The sequence below is a fragment of the Coptis chinensis genome, chromosome 6 (genome assembly GCF_015680905.1).
Source record: "Coptis chinensis isolate HL-2020 chromosome 6, ASM1568090v1, whole genome shotgun sequence".
Lineage (NCBI taxonomy): Eukaryota > Viridiplantae > Streptophyta > Magnoliopsida > Ranunculales > Ranunculaceae > Coptis > Coptis chinensis.
The window spans coordinates 29006865-29015772 of NC_141461.1; the positions used below are offsets into that span (position 1 = coordinate 29006865).

Below are 8908 nucleotides of genomic sequence, written 5' to 3' on the forward strand. Positions count from 1 at the left end.
TAGCTTATCTATGTGAATGCATGTTATGTGTTATTGTTTATGAACTTTAAGTGTTTTGTGCTTACTAGAAGCCTACAAGCATGATCCACAGTCAATATTTAGCATAAGATAGTTATAATGTGTACAAGATGAACAAAAAGGCGAAAGCAGTTCAAAGACAATGTAGAACACTATCAGAAAATTGACTTGATTTGCATGTGCTGTTTTACATTTTGGGTTTTGCTACGTAAGACTGAAATCGAGAAAATTGACTATCTTTTTTAAAGTTTCATTGTGGGTTGTCAAGTTGAATAAATTCTAGTCGCCGGACCGTTTTGCACTGTGCTTTTGTTGAAAGAGAAAGGATTATATACTTTACTTATAATAGTGAATACTGTTATCACAACAAAGAAATGTGTTGCTTATATCTAATAAATAAAATTGTGTATATCATTGTGTATAATATCTTTTAATTGTTATTATTATCATACCATAGGCGCATTACTACCCCTCCTTTAGTGAAGCTTAAAGAGGTTTAGATCTTGGTCTTGAGGCCATGCCTCCACCTCCAGATTTCAAGGAGTTGACGGAGGCAGTGCGTCAACTAACTAGTGCCTTCAATCCTGTTGAGGAGCATACTAGTAAGTATAGATTATAGTTAGTGACATGCGCCCGACACATGTATCAAATGGAATAGTCCCTACACAATTCAGGTGATAGCTTATAGAAAGAAACAAGCAAAAGAGGTTCCATTAGCTCTGAAAAGAAAGATTGGTGATGACTCTTGGACCAAGTTAGGGGGCAGCAATGCGCTCCCCATCTGTAAGGTGGCCTCCATGTTGATTGGGGATCCCATCCATATGTTCCAGCTACTGTTAAGTTGGCCAGCTGCAAATTGGTTTACTGCTCAAATTAGCCCTCGATACAGAGGAGAGGACACAAAACATTGGAAAAAAATATACTCGGAGCTTGTTAATATGTATTATTCTAGGCTTACCAAAATCATGTTAGAGAAGATTGTAGCTTCTTGATGGGGTCAAGGTCAATCAGTTTGACATGCATATGAAATGTCAAAAATACAAAAGAGATTCTGCCAAATTTTTTATAGAATGTGATGTTTTATAGTTATCGTTAAAGACATTTGAACCAAGTATTAAGTTATCTTTGTTCATGTAAGGATGTACTTATAGATTTTCATCTTTGTTCATGTAAGGATATTTGACGTCGTATTCGTCTTTGTTCATGCGTTGTAATTTTAAAGACATTTGAACCAAGTTTTGTTCTTTGCTTCGTATGTAATAGATTTATTGTTATACAAGTCTTGTTCTTTCTCCAAGAACGTCTTGCTCACTTTGTCAGGAAAGATAAAGCTTGCAGACTTCGGAATATCTGCGAGGATCACCCCTGGTCAAAGATTGTCTAGTAAAACTGGTACCCCAGCTTATCTTGCCCCTGAAGTTTTAGCCGGAAAGTATTCAGAAAAGGTGGATATCTGGAGTGCTGGTGTCATCTTTCATGCCCTTTTAGCTGGGTATGAGTCTTTTGTCGGTTTGCGCTATGGACAGTAATACTCTTGCTGTATTATTTCTTCTTTGGCCTCCATGCATCTTATGACACGGCAAAGCAGTCTCGTATGGAGAAAGAGAATCACCCAGTTGAAGAAGGCTGAAGAGGGGGATTCTTCGGTGGTAACAACGAATTGATGAAGGCGTTGGATGTTTTGGTAGAGACAACTGAAGATGAAGAATCAGAACAAGGGAGTGGTAATGACACATTTTCTGAATATGCAGCTGGACTGTAAATAAATTTACTTTCATTCATTAGTTTGCAAGTAGTTATAGACTGTTGGTGATATATGGTGTTATAGATTGATGCTTTACTTTTTAGTTTGAACATAGGATGTGTTTGAAAATGAATATTTGAAGGATTTGGCTTTGTACATAATGCAATTAATCTGATTTATAGAGATTGTCTCTTTTTCTATCAAGTGTTTTTTGTTCAAGTAAAGGTTGTTCTCAACAAGCTGCACTTAAAGGTAAAGGAGCAGAAAAATAAACTGCTTTTGATTGGAATATACGTGTTCCTGTTTTGTAAGTGTACATGATGCGAAGACTGCTCCATCTTTTAAAACACTTCTTCGAGTCTTTATATTCCGCATATTTTTGTAAGGCTACAGTTTAGTGAGTCAATATAAGCTTCAAACTCCAACGAAAAGGTAGATTTCAACCACTCAAAGTGCTATGGCAGCTTGGTGGTGATTTCACATTTTTCTTAATCCAAAGGTCTTTGTAAAGGGTATTTTTTCGTGAAACGCCAGACCGAAACTCAAATTGTCGGTCGACTAAGACCAACATGGCAAGTGAAAAAACAATAGAGGGATCATCAAGCGTGCCACAATCCTTTGGTCTGCATTTGTTTAATTACAAAAGAAGTTATCACTACGATGGCCTTCAACAACTTTGGCCATGTTTCCATCATATGTAGGAACAAAGATATCACTCTCCAGTGAGACCAGATAATCCAGTGTTGCCATCTGAGAGGAGTGGTTCTGGAAAAACATAAGATCAGAAGGTCCCAATAGCGTCTCTTTTTCGACTGTTTTTCAAATTTAAACAAATCTTTAACTTCGTAACAAGAACCATCACCATGGAGAATATTAATAGGGGGGAAAATATACTAAAGCCGCCTTAGAAAAATGATTAACTTATATGAAGTTGCAATTAAGTAGAATTATGTCATGTGAACTTAGATAACAGGAGTAGTCTATTTCACCTGGAACACATTTTTATATACACCGATTCTGTTGGTTTCAAAATCTCTCTATTGTTCATTCATGAAGTCAAAATGTAAAAAGTCAAAGTGCGAGTTCAGCAAAGAAGAAGCAACACACTAGTAGAATTATACACCAAGGATACCAACAAGCCTTCCAGGAATATATAATAGGAACTTACTTTATGCAAATAACTAAGAACAAATAACGTAACACCACCATATAATCCACTCATTATCTTGAAACACAACGATATTGCCTAATGTAAAAAGTTTAGCACATTGCTCTCAAAAAACAAACAATTAAACCCAATTATATCCTAGGTGTAACTTCACATTCCATCTACTTACCAAGTTCGGATAAGCAGCAGCCATACTTGCCATTCTCCTTTCTCCACCATCTATTTCTCCAGCAGCAATATATATTTGTATATTACTATCTATGTCTAAAGCCCTCAATGTAAGAGCTATTTCTTCAGGTGTCAATGGGCAGAGACCATCTTTCCTCTTAAGGTCGGAATTAATTACTTTTTCTTTTCACCATGGGTAAGCATATCTGAAAAGAAGTGTCAACGTTACCTAAATAAAGTGCAATATATCAAACTCTTAGACAAGACATTGGTAAGTCGAAGAGACGGATAAGCCTTACCTCATTCTTGTCAACTCTTCCACTTCCTCTTCCTTGCAGCCTTGAGTGCACCCAGAGAATGCCAACATGTCCATTTCATATCTCAGATGCAAAACTAAGAAAGGACCATTTTTCCTTAGAATCCTAATAACCCTTCTACCCAACTCCTCTATCCGAGGAGTAAATCTCGTGAGCACTTCAAATTTACTTTCGACATCTTAATTTCTGAATATCTGAAGGTAGGCCATTGTTAGCAAGCCTAGCATCAGTCTTGTTCAAATGCACAATCTTGTACTTTTGTATCAATGGCAATATCTGCTTACAACAGATGAATAAAAATAAGATAGCGAACTCCATCCCATGAGTAAGAGTATAAATCATGAAGAATTGGATATTACACCAATGATACTTAACAAAAAGTTACCTGTTTATGGTAATAAGAAATGTCAGACCAACTAATGGGGGGCATGGAGTAGACATTTCCTCTTTCCACTCTTCTCTTTAGCCTGGGAGGTAGCTTCTTCAATATCCGAATTTCATCTCTCAAGGATGTAATAAAATGGTCCGCATCAAAAATGCCCTGAAACTCACTGCAATATCCAGTAAAAGCTAATGTAAACAACTCCGAGAAACAGCCATATGCTCCAACTTCTCAATCATTGAAACATTCAGGTACTCAATGAAATAACTTTCAAGAAATATAATAAATTGCGAATAAGTTAGAAAAGATTATTGACCCACCTGGGATCAGCCCAAAAAGATGTTTTATCCAGTTCGGGGACTACTAGCGTAACATTCAAATATCTCGCAATGGCAACCATGTCACAAATCTGTCAAAGCAAACCAAAAGTTATTTCACATTGATCAATAGTAACAAAAGCGGACACCGACTGGGATTGATTGCGTAAGGAATAAATTTGACTAAAAATAGCTAACCACTCGCCGTTGCACGCATTTGATTAAGCCCTCCATTACACGAAACCATTAGGTAACCATTGTTCTTATAAACCCCTAAAGGAAACATTCAAAAGTATTTCATATTAGTGAGGACCACATTCCATATACATTTCCCAAAAAAGTAATTTCATTCCTTTCTACACAAATAGAAAACAAATATAACAATCCAAGAACCCCAATTTTGTTAAACATTGCAACATCACAAACCGTTTCATAACTAATAATATAGGCATAAATACTATGACAGTATGAAAAAAAAAAAAACTTAATCACTCACTTTTGGGTGGAAGGGGAACCTTCAAAGGAACAGAAGACAGCTTAACATCCAAAGGTGAGAGAAGCGAATGATCAAAACTAGGGTTGAAATATTTGCCGAATTTGCCAAATGGCAAAAATTGTGTTATCAAGCACCGCCAAACCTGGCAAATGAGATTTGCCAACATTTGCCTGGTGATGAAACAAGCAGCGGCAAAACTCTATTTTCCTGCTAGTAGTTTGCCGGCAAAATTTAAAGTGGGAAAATATTTTCCCATTACATATTTGCCCCCTCAAGTGGGAAAATTTATCAAGCACGCAACGTGAAAAGTAAAGTTTTGTGAAAAAAAATTGTCGTTTTTGCCCCCATTTAATTTGTTTGATTTGTTAGAAGTATATCTAGACCTCAGATTCCCAAGATCTGACAGTTGGCTGGATATGTCAAAATAGTATGTTAGAGCATCTCTAGGTAGTAGTATAACCTATCATTTTCTTCATATTTGAAGAAAAAATTCGGAATTTCTCGGAATTTCATCTCTAGGTGGCCTTATTCATAGTCGCATCACCTGCTTGTTCGCATTCTTGTTCGCAAATTTGACAATTTGAATGCGGATGCGGAACGACAATACTAATGTCGCGCGCCAGTACAAATGGCTCTCCAAGTTTTTGTTTACTTTGACCAGCACCACACGCCAGTGGTACTGGCGCGCGCCACTACTAATGTCGCGCAAGTTATTTTTTTTTTTACTTTTTCAATTTGGTACGACAGTGAGAATATCGCGTGAGTTTTTTTTTTAACTTGGGGGCGACAGTGGTAATGTCGCGCGTGGTAGGGCTTACAATTGCATTTGCGGTCGATATTTGCGACCACCTAGAGTTGGGCAAAATTTGAAGAGTATACTACCACCACCATATTCTTATATATATATAAAAATTCTTCAAATTTGAATAGTATATATACCACCACCTGCATTTGAAATGCTCTTAGAATAGTATATATATATATATATATATATATATATATATATATAAGAAACACAAATAAACAAATTTGAAGTATTTCTCCGCATGCATGCAATATATGGTTAAGTAATAAACTTGTATTTCTCAATAATAACAAGACATGAGTAATGTCTAACTAACACATTATAAGCTTACAGCAACTGGACGTACTCTGGTTTCACTAAATGTTATGTACAGGTTTCAATGTACGTACACTACATTGCAGTACTAGTACTCTGGTCGTTTGTTATAATATAGAGACAGAGAAGGGTTCTACTGCACGGGAAAAAGATGAGAGAGAGAGAGAGAGAGAGAGAGAGAGAGAGAGAGGAGGCTAGCTTATTAAGAGAAGGTGTCAATGTGATATATATATAGGGGGGGGGGGATATAGCCACAGGTACTATAGCCACATTGTGGACACAGCCGATCCACACCTTTCATCTCGTGCATCAACAGAACTGATCCTACGGACATAGTCCATTCTTCTCCAAAAAACGAAATTCCAGAAAAACCAAAATTTCAGAAATCAGAAAAACAAAAAACACGAAATAGTCCATAAAAACAAAAAACACGAAATGTTTACCTTATTCTCCAAAAAAAAAATCAGTGTTTACGATTCAATCTCCTCCAATTTCACCGATCTCTCTCCAAAATCTATAAAGGAGAAAGCGAAAACAAATTTTTTTGTGTTCAATCCATAAAAGAGATTCATTTGAAGAAGAAATTAGGTATAACTATTCTCTCAACTTAATCTTATTTGGTATTAATGGTTCTTGACTTATTATGTATTTATGTGTAGTGATGATTAACCTTTATGTATTCTCCACAAATTTCAGATTAATGGTTCTTGGATCGACAGAGTTCACAAATTGTATTAATCTTATTTGGTATTAATGGTTCTTGATCGTGAGTTCACAAATTTCTTCTTCACTTAATTTATGTGTGGTGATTATGATTATGTATTCTTTTCCTTGCAATGAGATAAGCTAGTGTGTAGTGATGATTAACCTTTATGTTTCTTATGTCATCTCATGGAACATTCTTCATGACTTTAAGCTACCCTAACTACACAAGCGGTTTGCTCCACCTACCTCTACACCTTGATCAAAGACCCCGAAATGTTCCTCTTCCGTGAGTTGCCATGTGGTTCTAACTTATTATTGTACACTTAGTTTGTTGATCTCAAGTACTATACTCTTACGGTTTCAGATTGAATTTACATTTCTTGGGGCCCCAAGAAGTTAATCGGATCCGGATTCCGCCATAGAAGAACGAGCGAGTAAGAATTTTTTTCTTTTAATAATTTGTTTCTAATTTTGATAATTTTTTTTTTTTGTGTACTTTCATGTTAAACACAATCTTTCATGTGATACATGAAGTTTTTGGTTCAATCGATGAATCAGACTTTATGATGTCAATCGATTAATCGAAATTACTACCGAGACAATAAAATGTTGGTTGTTAAAACTTATATGTGATGGTCATTGGCTCGACTATGCAAGTAAATGTTTTGATATCGATATGAAAAATGCATCTGCTTTGACTTGACCGTATATTGAGCAAGTATTGCTTTGAATTATTATGGAAGTCTTCCTTTTGTAGGACAAGCTTTAGTTAGTCTGCTGATGTTGTGTAAAAATTTAGAAACCACAACCTCTACTTACTCATTAGTGAGTATTATCTAGATCTCTAAATTGTTGAATGAAAGGGAACTATTAATTGGTGACAACCGACTTGTACTCATACAATCAATAAATATGTCACCAATTGGATTAATATTATTTAAAGCCGGTAAAGTTACATCAGATATGATTAGAAACCACAACCTCTACTTACTCATTAGTAATACATCAGATATGATTAAACTTTACCGGCTTTAAATAATATTAATCCAATTGGTTTTGAACTCTATCAGAGTTTTGAACTCTTTCAGAGTTTTGAACTCTGTCAGAGTTCGGTGAACTCTGTCAGAGTTTTGAACTCTGTCAGAGTTCAGAGTTTTGAACTCTGTCAGAGTTCGGTGAACTCTTTCAGAGTTTAGAGTTCAGAGTTTTGAACTCTGTCGGAGTTTTGAACTCTGTTAGAGTTCGGTGAACTCTATCAGAGTTCGGTGAACTCTTTCAGAGTTCAGAGTTTTGAACTCTTTTAGAGTTTTGAACTCTGTAAGAGTTCGGTGAACTATGTAAGAGTTTTGAACTCTTTCAGAGTTCGGTGAACTCTGTCAGAGTTTTGAACTCTGTTAAAGTTCGGTGAACTCTATCAGAGTTTTGAACTCTGTCAGAGTTCGGTGAACTCTGTCAGAGTTTTGAACTTAGATATAGATTGGCATGCACACCGCCTTATTTCGTTCTTTGTCTTTTCACGTTGGTATTGTAACAATTTGAATTAGTTGAATGTCTTATTTTTAACTCCTATTTATTTTGTAGCAATGCCTCGAACAAAGAATCTGAATGTGAAGAATGCAGCAAAAAGTGTTTTCCACGGGTGCTAAGAAGTTGTTAGGTGGGGGAGTAGTAGTTCGGATTGATGAGAGAGCCCTGAGAAAAGAGAGGAAGGAGAACAACCACTTCGGCATCAGTTCGTAGAGGGGATCGGAAAGCGGATGATCCCAGTAATGTTGTAAGTGGTGTAGAGTTAGGAAATCAAAAGAGAAGAAAGGGGACAGTTCTTAGTGATGTAGATGTAGATGTAGATGTAGATTTAGATTTAGATGTAGATGTAGATGTAGATGTAGATGACGATGACGATGACGATGACGATGACGATGACGATGACGTAAATATGGATCGTGGGAAGAGTGTAGTTCTAAGTCATGCTGATAGTGAAGAAGAGGGTGTTGATGATGCAGAAGAAGAGACTAACGAGGAGGAAAGAGGACGCGGAGGAGGAGGAGGAGGATGACAAGGAAGTCCATGTACCTGTACCTCCAGTGAATATTGTGAGAAAGTCTAACAATGACTTGGAGTTCAAGAGAGGTGTTTATGGAGGTGGCCCCTTGTGTGTCACATCCGTTGTATGACTATGCAAATTGCTGCGGGCTCGCGATGTTTGGGAGGGGCAGGTAATATTATCATTTAGTGTCTATTAGTATTTAAATTTTTATTACTTAAACTTGTGCATACATTAATACTAAGTTTTTGTTGTTTTAGGCGGAGCGAGGGGTGTTGAAGTGCCATGGGCACCTAAACAAGTTGGTACAATGGGATATCCTCGGAGAGTGTTCAAACTGTTCTACTTTTCACGTGGAGCTTCAAAGAACCGGCTTATGTGCTCTGGTCTTAGGTGTATACAGGCATCAGGATCCTGTGTTGGTCTCTG

The 8908-nt window shown here is 36.7% G+C and overlaps 1 pseudogene; it reads right to left on the minus strand.

Annotated features, from left to right (window-relative positions):
• Positions 1 to 2395: 2395 nt before the first annotated feature.
• LOC147492462 (rhamnogalacturonan I rhamnosyltransferase 1-like) lies at positions 2396 to 8334 on the minus strand (annotated as a pseudogene).
• Between the last annotated feature and the right edge of the window lie 574 nt (positions 8335 to 8908).